Raw genomic sequence first — 13,583 nt, 5'->3', positions numbered from 1 at the left:
GAACCACTGCTCTAGACCCATCTTGTTCCTTTTTCTTTTTCTTTTTGGTGAGGAAGATTAGCCCTGAGCTAACATCTGATGCCAGTCCTCCTCTTTTTGCTGAGGAAGATTGGCCCTGGGCTAACATCCGTGCCCATCTTCCTCTATGTGGGACACCTGCCACAGCATGGCTTGATAAGCCATGCATAGGTCCACGCCCGAGATCTGAACCTATGAACCCTGGGCCACCAAAGCGGAGTGCGCAAACCCAATCACTACGCCACCAGGCCGGCCCCTAGACCCATCCTGTTTCTTTAACTTCATTTTCCTTCCCTCCCTTCTCTTCATTGAGCCAACTCTTTGCCTTATCAGTATCTTTATTTTTTCTTAAACTTCCTTTGTCCCCAGGTCCATCAGCCCTCTGCTAGGGACATTTAACTGTCCTTGCCCTACCTATATGGTGCTGTAAGTTAATGTTTCAACTATTTCAACACCCTAATACCTGAGACTTCCTCATGAATTAATCTAATTAGCCAACTCCGAATAATCCACATAGTCCACTTTCCCTGGTTCTACTTTAGACCACATGTCTTTAAAGTAGTTATGGGGGGCCAGCCTGGTGGACAGCAGTTAAGTGCGCGAGCTCCGCTGCTGGTGGCCCAGGTTCGGATCCCGGGCGGGCAACGACGCACCGCTTGTGAGGCCGTGCTGTGGTGGCGTCCCATATAAAAGTGGAGGAAGATGGACACAGATGTTAGCCCAGGGCCAGTCTTCCTCAGCAAAAAGAGGAGGATTGGCATGGATGTTAGCTCAGGGCTGATTTTCCTCACAAAAAAAATAAAATGCAAACTTTAAATAAATAAATGAAGTAGTTATGGAACCATGCTGGCTTGGCCTACTACGGTTCATACTATCTAACTTCAACTGGGTACTTAATAATGCTTTGCTCACTACTGAGCAGTTTTTTCCCAAATATTGTACCAGACAAGCCAAGCATCAGACTATCTGCCCATGTTAGGTCCAGCCCCAAGACAGGAGGCTTAGAGCATTCCATTGATCTGAGCAACTCCTGTTAATAATCAATCTCCACAGTTACTTTGCACTTTGCATAAATCCAAGGCATTGCCACATATGTCTTCGCGGCATTTCTTTACTTCTCAGGAATAATGATAATAGTTAAAGGGTTTCTGAAGCATTTTACCCTTTTGAGTGACCTTGCAAGAAGTTATTTGGCTTACATACCCACCAGCACTAATTAATGTTGCTTCAAGTCTGGGCAGCATTCCAATCCCATCAGCCCCATAATTTTCTGAACAGGAGGGGAATGTCAGATTAGAGCTCTGACCTCTCCTTTCCTCTGATTCTCCTCAGATAATCTGTGTGAGATCTCAAAGAAAGCACCCATCTGAATTCACACACCCTTACTTATTCAGTAGTCATTTGACTTAATTTGAGCATCGCCCAGGTTCCCAGGTCAGCAGTATTGATACCATGTACATAAATTGGAAGGCAGAGAGAAAATTTTCCCTAAATATCTGGGTGACACTAAATAAAGTATAAAATGTGGGACAGTGGTCACATAACAGACCACATGCAAGTGTAACATACCTAAATGACTGTGGTCATACCTCACTACCCTCAGCTATTTCATGGAATTCCAGGGAGTGGTTGGAGCTTCTGAAAAGTATTCATAAGACACCTGCCAAAAGGACAACATTGTATGCTGCAGAGGCTGTGCTCTTCTTGGAAAGCCATGTGTAAATACCCTGCTTCCTTCTTCCTGGAACTCCATGGCTGTTTGCCCCGAGTCTGTAACAATAGCCTCTCAGTCTCTGGCCAGCAGAGACTCTGGTGTTTCTCTAGATTCTAAACTGACTGGCACAGGGCTGGTTGGTTAATCTGACCTCATAAAGGGTGGCATGGGCCCCAGACCAATCCTGGAGAGGGCTCTGCCACTCCTAGTGTGTGAGACCCTGAGCAAATCACTCTGCCTGCCCTGTGCTCCCATCTCGACAAGTCGATCCAAGAGAGATGGGATTAAAATAAACCTCAGGGGATCTTTGAAAGAATAAAAATACTACAAAAGAGTGAGAAGAAAGTATGGAAGAGAGATGGGAAGCCTGCCTACTTGGCCTGCTTAGGGGTTCTAGGGTGTGTGTGTCTGTATTCTGTATTACTTTTCTTTTGCTGCTGTAACAAATTACCATAAACTCAGTGGTTTAAAACAAGACAAATTTATTACAGTTTTGTATGTCAGAAATCCAACACAGGTCTCACTGGGTTACAATCAAGGCATCACCAGGGCTGCATTCCATCTGGGGAGAATCTGTTTCCTTGCCTCTTTCAGCTTCTAGATGCCACCTGCATTCATTGGCTTGTGGCCCCCTTATTCCATCTTCAAAGCCAGCAATGGCAGGTCAGTTTCCTTTTCACATTGCATCTTTCTGATCCTCCTTCCATAGTCACGTCTCCCTCTGACTACAGCTGGGGAAGGTTCTTCGATTTAAGGACTCATGTGATTAGACTGGGCCCACCTGGATAATCCAAGCTAAGTTCCTCATCTCAAGTCATATTTGCAAAGCCTAGGATGTGGAGATCTTGGGGGGCCATTATTCTGCCTGCCCTTAGATATTTCTGGTTGTTGTTTTGTTTTGTTATTGGTGGTTTTGTTTGTTTAATGTGAGCATTCCTGAGACCACTTTCTTGAATCCTGTGCACTGGACCAGGCTCTAGCCCTGATGTCTTTGGACAAGTCACTCATCCTTTTTTTTTTTTTATGAGGAAGATCGGCCCTGAGCTAACTTCCGATGCCAGTCCTCCTCTTTTTGCTGAGGAAGATTGGCCCTGGGCTAACATCTGTGCCCATCTTCCTCTACTTTATATGGGACGCCGCTACAGCATGGCTTGACAAGCGGTGCATTGGTGCGCACCTGGGATCCGAACCCGTGAACCCCGAGCCGCTAAAGTGGAGCACGCACACTTAACCACTACGCCGCTGGGCCGGCCCCACACTCATCCTTTCTGAGCCAATGAGGAATAGGCCAGACACTTTCCAAGACTCCCCTCCTGCTCTAACTTTCTCTAATCCCCAGTTCCTTATCCTAGTAATGATGAGGCTCCTCAGACTCTGGGGAAATGGCCTCCCACTTGCCTGGCCAGAGTTAAGTTTGCTCTTGGGTTCATAATGGCCTTCTTTTTTCCCTTGCTATTAACACTCATGGTTATAGTTCTCCTCTGTTTTCTCCATGAAGAAATACTAAATCTTTATACAAACCCTTTCTTTCCTCTCCATGGGAAAAAAAAAGATTTAAATCCCTAAAAGTCTTGGCCAGTTAAACATTCATAGTTCCCTTGGGTGAAAATGAATACAATACTTTCCCTCATATAACATTGGTTCAGTCAGCCACTGAACAAAGGTTTAATGTGTTCCTACTATGTAGCAGACCTTGTATTAAAAACTAATGTTCTAATGGTGAAAAAGACGCAGTCTCTTAAAAGAACTCGTAGGCTAGTTGTGGAGACACACAGGAGACAGGACATTTCAGGACAGCACGGTAAGTGCTGCAATACGAGCCAACACAGGGCTTCTGAAGTCCCGCCAGGGAAGAGAGAAGTTCCCTGAGAACTCAAATGAAACCAGGAGGGTCCAGTGAGGGGGAATGAGGTGCTGGGAAGAGGGTGGGAAGATTCCAGAAGGCAGAGGGAACAGCATTTACAAAAGCCCCGAGCGACACTCATAGGTGGAATTGGAGGTGATACAGCATTGCTGGAGCAGTGTTTGAGGAAGGAGAGTGGGGAGGGTTGAAGGCAGTAAACTGACCTTGAGGAGGCCTGGAAAACCTTGTCTACCTCTTAAGGAGTTGGGAATTTTTCCGGAGGGCAATGTGGAGGCATTGAGAGGTTTAAGCCTGAGGTTGGCATGATCGGGTTTGCCTTTCTTCCTGGAGGCTCTAACTAGGAGCCAAATCCAAGAGCTCCTGCATTTTAATTGATGTCACGTAGCCATGTGGGCTTCACATCAAGAACTTTGAAGGTTAGAGGCGTGGCAGCAATAAGAGGCCTATATATTCAGTGCCAGTCGCCTCTGAATTTGGGCTACTTATAATCTAAGAATAAAATAGTGGAAATAGGACCTAAGCAAAATCACCCCTGCCTTAAACCCGGGATGTGGTCCCTCTCCCCTTGATTATAGCCTTTTGGATGAAGTCCGGCCTCTTTACATGGAGCCCTGGACTATCTGCAGTCCTAGAACAGAACGTGCTTGGGCTCGCCTTTGTGCACACGCTGTTCCATCTGGCTAGAAGGCTTTTCCTTCCCAATTAAGTGTCTGGGTAGCTCTGACTCTCCTTTCAACACTCACCTCAAGTGTGTCCTATCTGTAAACCATTTTTGTAAACCCTCTCAATCCAGCCTCCAGGGTAGCTACTTCAGTAACTTCACCCCCCACTCCACCACAAGGCCAAGGAGAAGCCTTGTAATTAGAACAACACATTTGGACACTTACCATTTATTAGCAGTTAATGTAGAATGCTCAGTCAAGGCAAATGCTATTTTAGTATAGTAGCCCCAGGATATGAGTTAACAAGAAACCAGTACAAAATATGTTAATGAAAGGGGTAGGACTTTGTCGTCTCACAAGGGGCTCAAATGGAAATTCATCTCGGTTGGAGTCCTGAACCAGCCATAGCCCTGCACAATTTCTCCCCCACACTTACCTTTTGCCGAGCAGCAATAACTGGGCAGAGGAGGAAAGCACAGGGATGCAAATCTACAAGGCACTGGTGAGGATGGAGACTTAATTATTTCCATAGGAAGGTGCCAGAGCCTGGGTGAAGGAACACTGAAACAGGCGAATGCGAAGGCGAGAAGGCTGTAGGAAAGGAGGCAGAAGGAGGTAGAGACTGGAAAGGATGCCCACCTGAGGATGCCCTTTAGAGGCCCAGGGAGAAGTCCCTGCAGGAGGGCCAGGTAGTAGGGCCTTGCCCCAGAGAAAGAATGATTAAAAGAGTATGTGTTCACTTGGAAGAAAAATATAAGGAAGTATCAAGAAAATTAATAGATGAGGTAATCTAGAAGTTCCCAAACTTTTCTTGGCTTACAGTTGGAGTTCTTAATGTCTCAGTAATTTTTTTCACCATACTACTAGGCCAAAAGAAATACCAAATAGTTTTTGTTAGTTAGATCCAAATGACTTAGAAGTAGTGTAGTATTCAACAGATGTCCTTGTGTTTCCCTCAATAATTTAGAATATCCCACAACACCCCTAAGAGTTCATTTCAGCACCCTGGGGTGCCTTGGCACACAGTTTGCGAACTGCATTACTAACTGTAGTGCAGTGGCAGCCTTCTTTTTGAGGACTTGGGTACTAGGAAGCATCAATCCCAGATAAGATAAAGACCCAGCTGAAGACCTGTAAGCTGAAGGTAGACTCTGATAAACTTAAACAAAAAGTTTATTCAGGCTTTTAGCACTGTAGCCTAGGAACACAGATTCAAGTAGCACAAAGGCAAAGAAAAAAAAAGGAAAGGAATGTCTTTTAACAAATTCCAGGTGCAAGGTAGTCATGGGGTGAGGGTTGGTTGAAATAAGCCATTAAAATTTAGGAATGTAGAAGGTGACCCTGACAGGAATGAGGTCTCTGTCCCGGTAATCTTATCTTCCCTGAGAAGACTTACAGTTGCATTTCAGGCAGCTAATGAATTCAAGAGTTCATCCTGAAGGAGGAATTTGTTCTCCTCTTCATGTCCGCCTGGCTCCATTTTAGCGTCTTAACATGAGAGACTCCACCTTTTTTCAATGCCACACTACCACTGCAATTAATATTGAAATTGTTGGTTCTCTTTCTCTCTCCCTTCACCAACATGGGTTCCTTGAGGGCAGAGACATTGTTTCCATCTCTTACTCTTTCCCTAGGGCTGTGCTCAGTGCAGAGTGGGGACTCAGTACATTTTTGTTAAATGAATGAATGACTGAATGATTATATCTATTTCACCCTTCCCTGTTTTCTTAGAAGATAAGAGCTGACATGTCTTAGGCAGTCCTAACTCAGAATTCTTCCCTGAAGTATCTTAGAGTGTCAACCAAAAGAAGGAAAGTATAATTATCCAGATTCAATGCCTGCAGCAAAGACCTCATGGGAGCTTAAAATTTCATTTGTTTTTCACCCTAAGGGAAATATAAGGAGAAAGGTGATCTAAGAGCAGGAAAACAGGAAAAAGAAAGATGGATATTACTTTGATGTTTTATTATTTACGATTGTGGGGCCTTTTTCTTGATGCTTTTAACAAAAAGAATAGATAAATTCTTGGGATGGTTTGGGTACAGCCTAGCTCTGAGATAGAGGAATAAATTAACCAACATTTTTGAGGCAGACTGACAGCAATATTTCAGGTCCTTGCTCTTCTGGAATCTTGCCATTCTCCATTGAGAGGTGAAGTCCATTTCCCCTCTCCTTCAACCTGAGGAGGACTTTGTGACTCTCCCAACTATTGGAATGCAGTAGAAATGAACATGCTTAAATTTCCAAGACAGGCCATAAAGGCAACACAGCTTCCACCTGGCTCACTGTCTCACTCACGGGACACTTGCCCTTGGAACCCAGCCACTATCCTGTGAGGAAGGCAACCTAGTCACAAGGAGAGGCCCATGTACAGAGCAACTGAAGTCCCTAGCTGACAACTGGCATCAACTGCCAGATATGGAAATGGGTGAGCCTGCCAGATGATGCCAGCTCCCAGCCTTCAAACCACTCCAGGTGACGCTGAGTGAAGAGGATGTAAGCCATCCTCTGCCTAAGGTGCAGATTCATGAGCGAAATAAACACCGTAGTTGTTTAAGCCACAAGTGTTGGCATATTGGTTATACAGCCTCAGTCACTGGAATACTTAAAAAATTTTTTTTAGACTGCCTAGTTCCCAGAGCTAGCTCCAACGCTTACAAGCTCGATGACCTTGGGCAAATTCCTTAAACTCATGCCTCATTTCCTTATCTGTAAAATGGAGTAAGATATTCTATCTTACTTCATAGAATTGTTCTGACCATTCAGTGACTTATTGCAAAGTGTCTGGAACAGTGCCTATTATGAAATAAGCTCTATATAAGTATTAGATGTTATCGTGGTGGTGGTGGTGGTTTTATAGTTGGTAATACTGGTGTGGAAGGAAGAATTCTAAGAAGACCCCAGTGACTCCTGCTTCCTGGTATCCACGCCCCAGTACGATCCCCTCACCCTGAGCGCAGTGGAACCTGTGATTAGCTTCCAGCCGATAGAATATGGCAAAGATGAAGGAATTTTGCAGATGTAATTAAAGTCCCCAAAGCTGCCTTTAAGTGAACTGAAAGGGAAATTATCAGGTGAATTCTTTAAAAGAGGATCTAGAGCTCAGAGACTCTCTCTCCTGCTGGCCTTGAAGAAGCCAAGAAACCATGAGCTCGACAACCGAGGGAATGAATGATGCCGACTACCACAGGAGCTTAGAAAGGACTCCAAGCCTCAGATGCAAATGCAGCTCTGGCTGACACTCTGATTGCAGCCTCATGAGACCCTGAGCAGACGCCCCAGTTAAGTCATACTCCACTCCTAACCCACGGAAACTGTGAGCTAATAAGCAGATGTTGTTTTAAGCCACTACATTTGTGCTACTTTGTTATTCAGCCACAGAAAACTAATATAATTAGTAAAAATTCAAATCCTAAAAAAGTAAATACTCTAATGAAAAGGAGATTTTTCTACCACCCCAGACCTTCACCCTCCTCGGAGGCAACCACTAATAAGAACTTGTGCTTCATCATTCCAGAAATCTTCTATGCATGTATAAGCATCTACATGCATCTGTGTATTACGTGTGTATATTTCATCTCTCTCTATATATACACATGGATATATATATATCTTGAAACTAGGGCCAAGGGCAGTGAGTGAGTAGGTGTGTGTGATATTTCAGAAATCTGTATTCTTTAGAAACAAGACAGAATATTCCCCAGGTGAGATGGCTTTTAGAGAAGCCAGGCTAGGGTCCCGTTCAGTGCTGTGATTTCATGGTTTACTCTATAATTAAATGTGTGATGGAGGTGGGCATCAATATGCCAAAGTAGAGAGGAAAGAGTATCGGACTATATATTTCTCCACTGCTCTGCACCTTGCTTTGTTTTTTCACTTACAGACCAGAGATCTTTCCTTACAACACATTGTTGTTATTATTTTACTGTTGCATTGTAGTCCATTGGGGTGTGCCACGATTTATTTTTCTAGTACCCTATTGATGGATATGCAAGTTGTCTTTAATAATTTACTATTAAAAATAATGCTACGAGATTCTTATACTTATATCTTTGCATACATGAGTCTGCATCTTAGTATAAATTCCAACAGTGAAACTCTTTAGTCAAAGGATATCTTCATTTTAAATGGATAGGTATTGCCAAATTAACCTCCTAAGCATTTGCACCAATTTACACTCCTACTCACCACGTATGAGTAAATACTTGCTAATCCCATGCAATATGGAACACTTGACCTTTGCCAGCCTGGTAGGTGAAAAAAGCATCTGTGAACTACCTGTTCATATCCATAGCCTATTTTTCTATTGAGTCATTGGTCTTTTCCTTATTGATATACAAGATCAAAGAGATCTTGCAGATAAAACAGCCCTTTGTCTGTTGTCTTACAAATGTCGCTCCCCCGCCCCGCCCACACACACAACTTTCTGCCATTTGTCTTTTATTGAGTTTTATTTTTCCATGATGGAACTTCACTTTTTTGTATACTCAAACTTTTCATTCTTTTCTTTATGGCTTCTGAGTCTTGTTTTATGCTTAGAAAGTCCTTCCTCCTCTAAAACTTAAAAAAAAACAACAACCAAACAACAAAAACAAACTTCCATATTTTCTTTGGATATTTTATATTTTAATTATTTATGTTAAATATTTAATACATCTGAAATTTAAAGCTTCAACTTTATCTTTTTCCACATGGTTAACCAGTTGTTTCAAAACCATTAATTAAATAATCCACAGTTTTCCCTAATATAAAATGCTAACTTTACTATGTATTAAATTCACACAAGCATTATATCTTCTGGATTTATGCCTTGGTGTCTACTGTAACTATTTTAATTATGGTAGATTTACAATATATTTTAACATCCAGAAAGACTAGTCACCCCTCTCTGCTCTTCTTTTTCAGATTTTCCTGGGGGTATTCTTTTTGTTTTTATTAGCTTGAGTTAATATTCTGCTCTATGATTCCCAATTTATTGACTAATCTTTGCCAAGTCACCTAACTTCTGTGCCTCAGCATCATAATAAAACTGATAATGATGATATTAGAATGAATTTGGATTATTTACTTATCTGGAAAGCATGAATGCTAAAAAAGCAAACAGTTATAAGTTTAAGTCTGGAAAGGAAACTATAGTGTTAACCAGGAATAAGGAATTCAATGCGAGGGAAATTCCCTACTTTGGCTGTAGGTTCAAACTCTGTTTCCACTGATTAGTCTTGTATTCTTCCCTCTCTGTTTACTTTGGCATACCTGATGCCCAACCCCATCACACATTGAGTGTTCATTTACACTCTGAATTGAGTGTAAATCATGAAACCGCAGCATTGAAAGGGACCTTAGTCTGGCTCTCCTAAAAGTCATCTCAGCTGGGAAATGTCTATCTTGTTTCTAAAGAATACAGATTTCTGAAATATCACACACACACACACACACACACACACACACACACACACTCACTCACTGCCCTTGGTCCTTGTTTAAAGCCTATAACTCCCCTGGTGATACACATTTTTATAACTAATCATCCTCCATGCTTTAAGGAAAAGTCAATGTATAATTTTTTGCTTTCTGTTTGGTATAGAAAACAATTTCTTCTGAGAAATGAACATTAGAAATATTATTATCAATTAGGTATAGATGCTCAGAGGAGGCCAAGAGTACCAATTGTAAACTTCTGTGACCACGTTGGCAGTATTTTGCTCATGTAATGACGTCTTGCTTGTTTGAATAATCCAATCCCTTATTTATTCAACAAACACTAAACATCTCGTGTTTGCTGAGCACTGAGCGAGGCACTGGAGGTGTCCAGGCCCAGGACAGGCCACCGCAAAATATCCCACAAGAGCGTATTGATTATTTTGAATGAAAGTTACTGGAGAAGCAAAAAGGGCATTCCCCTGAAAGCAGGAAATAAATCTCCCAGGTGAAAGGTCCTCCCCCTGCATCCTTATCACCAGAGCTAGGAAGTCAGGGCCGAGAAGCCTGCATAAACCAACCTTGCTAATTTACTACCTCAAGCCTACACTCTGCTTAAATTCCTCACTAATTACGTACCTCATATCTAAGTTTCTTTGTCCTGTCAATTCCTCACAAATTTACTGTCTCTTTGTGTAAAAGATATGTATACTGCCTGCTTTGTTCACTCCCTGAGCATCATTTCTTTATGATCTCCAATACGTACATATTAAACTGGGTTTTTCTCCCGTTAATCTAGTTTTGTGTCAATTTTATTATTAGTTCAGCCATAAGAACACAAGAAGGGAAGAACGGGGACTTTCCCCTGCCCCAACAGAGGTATAACGATGAATAAGACACAGGTTCTGCCCTCACTGAGCCCCATTCGACGGCAGGATAGAGGTACACGCATAAATATTTACAACCATGGGAGATAACTTGGCAACATAGATTAACAAGTGACTTAAATGGGCATACCTTTTGAGAAGTTATATTTCTAAGAATCTATTTATGAAAATATTGAGACAAATGAACAAAGTGTTTTGGACTCATTATTGCTATTAGCATTTCCCTAATAGTAATAAACACCAGAAAAGGAACACAACCAAACTACCTAAATATCAAGTAATTAGAGAGAATCAAGTAAATACTATGGCAAAACCATGTGATTGAATAATACTAAACCATTGCCAAAAATAATACAGATCTATAGGTATGGCTATGGAGGACTATTCCTGATCTATTAATTGAAAAAAAGTCATCAAACAGGAAGTATTATATGACTCTATTTTTGTAAGAATAAAATATAGTTACAAACAAATGAAAAAAATCTAAAAGGATATACATCAAAATGTTAAAGAGGTGGGGCCAACCCGGTGGCACAAGAGGTTGAGTGCGCGCTCCGCTGCGGCAGCCTGGGGTTCGCTGGTTCGGATCCCGGGTGCGCACCGACGTGCCGTTTGTTGGGCCATGCTGTGGTGGCGTCCCATATAAGGTAGAGGAGGATGGGCACGGATGTTGGCCCAGGGCTGGTCTTCCTCGGCGGAAAAAAAAAGAAAAAGAGGAGGATTGGCATCCGATGTTCGCTCAGGGCTGGTCTTCCTCACAAAAAAAAAAAACAAAAAAATGTTAAAGAGGAGTTCACATTTGATTGGCTATTTGGTTATAAATGATTTTTATATTTTCATATAATATATTGTGATAAAGATAATTATATATTAATATAAATAAATATATTTTATATTCATATAAATATTTCACAAAGAACCTGAGTGTTTTTTCTTCTGGAACTAAAGTTTATAAAAACATAAGGTGGTGAGTACAGTGACAGTGATTCAGCAGGCGTTCTTTCAGAAACACAAGTGAAGCACCTTCTGTGTGTCCACCATAGCTGCACTTAGAGGAGGCAAAGCTAACTAGAAGAGTTTCTTGCTCACAAGGAGCAGCCTGGAAGGCTGTGAGAGCAGATGGTAGCCTAGCCGAGGGTGAGGAAGAAAAGAAGGAGGGCAAGGAGATGCACAGAGTGATGCTGGAGCTGTGCCTTAAAGAATGAGTAGGAGTTTTCCAGATGGGATGGAAAAGGCTCGGAAGATGGTCCAGGCAAGGGCAACAAAATCAGAGAGGACACAGGAAGATCAAGACTGCTGTGGATGGTTTTGCAGTTTGTGTACTACAGAAGGCTACCTGTTGAAGAAGAAGTTGGGCGAAAATGCAGGCCAGGCTTTGCTTGCCAAGTCACACATACTGGTTACATCGTCCCAGAGGAAGGGGCACCCCCTATTTTTTTTGAGGAAGATTAGCCCTGAGCCAACATCTGTTGCCATCCTCCTCCTTTTCCTGAGGAAGATTGGCCCTGGGCTGACATCCATGCCCATCTTCCCCTACTTTATATGTGGGACACCTGCCACATGGCTTGATAAGCGGTGTGTAGGTCTGTGCCCGGCACCTGAACCTGTGAACCCCGGGCCACCAAAGTGGAGTGTGCAAACTTAACCACTATGCCACTGGGCCAGCCCTCCTCCCTTTTTTTTTAATAGAGAAAGGAGGCCTTTTGTTTTCGTAAGCACCTTCTGCTTGTCAAGCTGTGGGTCTCGAGGCTGCATCCACCCAGAGAGGGACACTTTTTCCTATTTACACAAGGTACACTGAGGGCATTGAAGGCCCTGCACAAGAAAATCCTTAAATCCTGATTTGGGAAATAGATCTTCAGAGGAGGGAAGTGCCCTGTCATGTGCTCTGCAGAGCCATTTTAAAGAATGTGATTTGATTTATATAATTATAGCCATCAATGTGGGACGCCAGACAAATGTGGAAAGTGTTAGAGATAAAAATGTAGGTAAATTTTTCAGCTTAATGGACTGAATATGTATCAAAAGCCTTTCAAATGACTATGCCCTTTAACTATGCAATTCTGCTTTTCAAAATTTGTTCTAAAGAAGGAGCATAAAGGTTTAGATTATATAAGTGATTCATTGCAGAATTATTTATAATAGTGAAAATAAAAACTTTTAAATCTAAACCTTCAGGATTAAGAAGTTGGTTCAATAAAGTACAATACCTCTGTATTATGGAATACTAAACGAGGCAGCAGTTAGAAAAAATGTTTTAGAGTTGGTTCACTCCCAGACTGGGTGAACCGCCCCTGCTCTGGGTGCCCTAAGCATTGCATTGTCCTGTGCGGGCACTTACCTGACTTGATTGTTGTGGCTTGCTTAATTGTCTGTCCCCCTTGCAGCAGGGACTATGGCCCCTTTGCTCGCCATTTGTCTAACCCAACATCTTGCACAGAGTAGATCCCTAATAAAGCTTTACGCAGTGAACGAACGACTAGATATACACAGAAAGAAGACTGGAGGAATATGCACCAAAAGGTTAAGAAAGCTCATTGCTAGCTATTTAAACATTTCCTTCTTTATACTTTTTCACACATCCCAAATTTTCTACGACGGACCCAACATAATTTTGTAATTAGAAGAGAACAATATATTAATTTTAAAAATTGTAACTCAGAGCCTGCCATAAAGTATTTGGACCCCAGTTTTGAATATGAGACGGCTGTTTGGCTCTGGTCTGCTTCAACAAATCCATCATCTACAAATCAGAACTCACATATCACACAGGTTAAAGGGTGATTATTCTCAACATCAGAAGATTCATAGAATGGGTCCATTAAATTGTAGATTCTTCTAGAGCATTTAAATGTTGACATCACTTTCAAAATAGTCCCTCTATATACTAATTTTCAAGACACATCTTCAAGGGAACTTCACTGGCCTGATTCTATTTTGTGAAAGCTACTGTTTAGAAATCTTCTTCATCTCCCTAATCCAAACCAGTCATTTTACCTAGAGCATGGATAACATCAAGT

Source organism: Ceratotherium simum, chromosome 18 (assembly GCF_057802395.1).
Source record: "Ceratotherium simum simum isolate JZ-2026a chromosome 18, ASM5780239v1, whole genome shotgun sequence".
Classification (NCBI taxonomy): Eukaryota; Metazoa; Chordata; class Mammalia; order Perissodactyla; family Rhinocerotidae; genus Ceratotherium; species Ceratotherium simum.
This window is presented reverse-complemented; position numbering follows the sequence as displayed.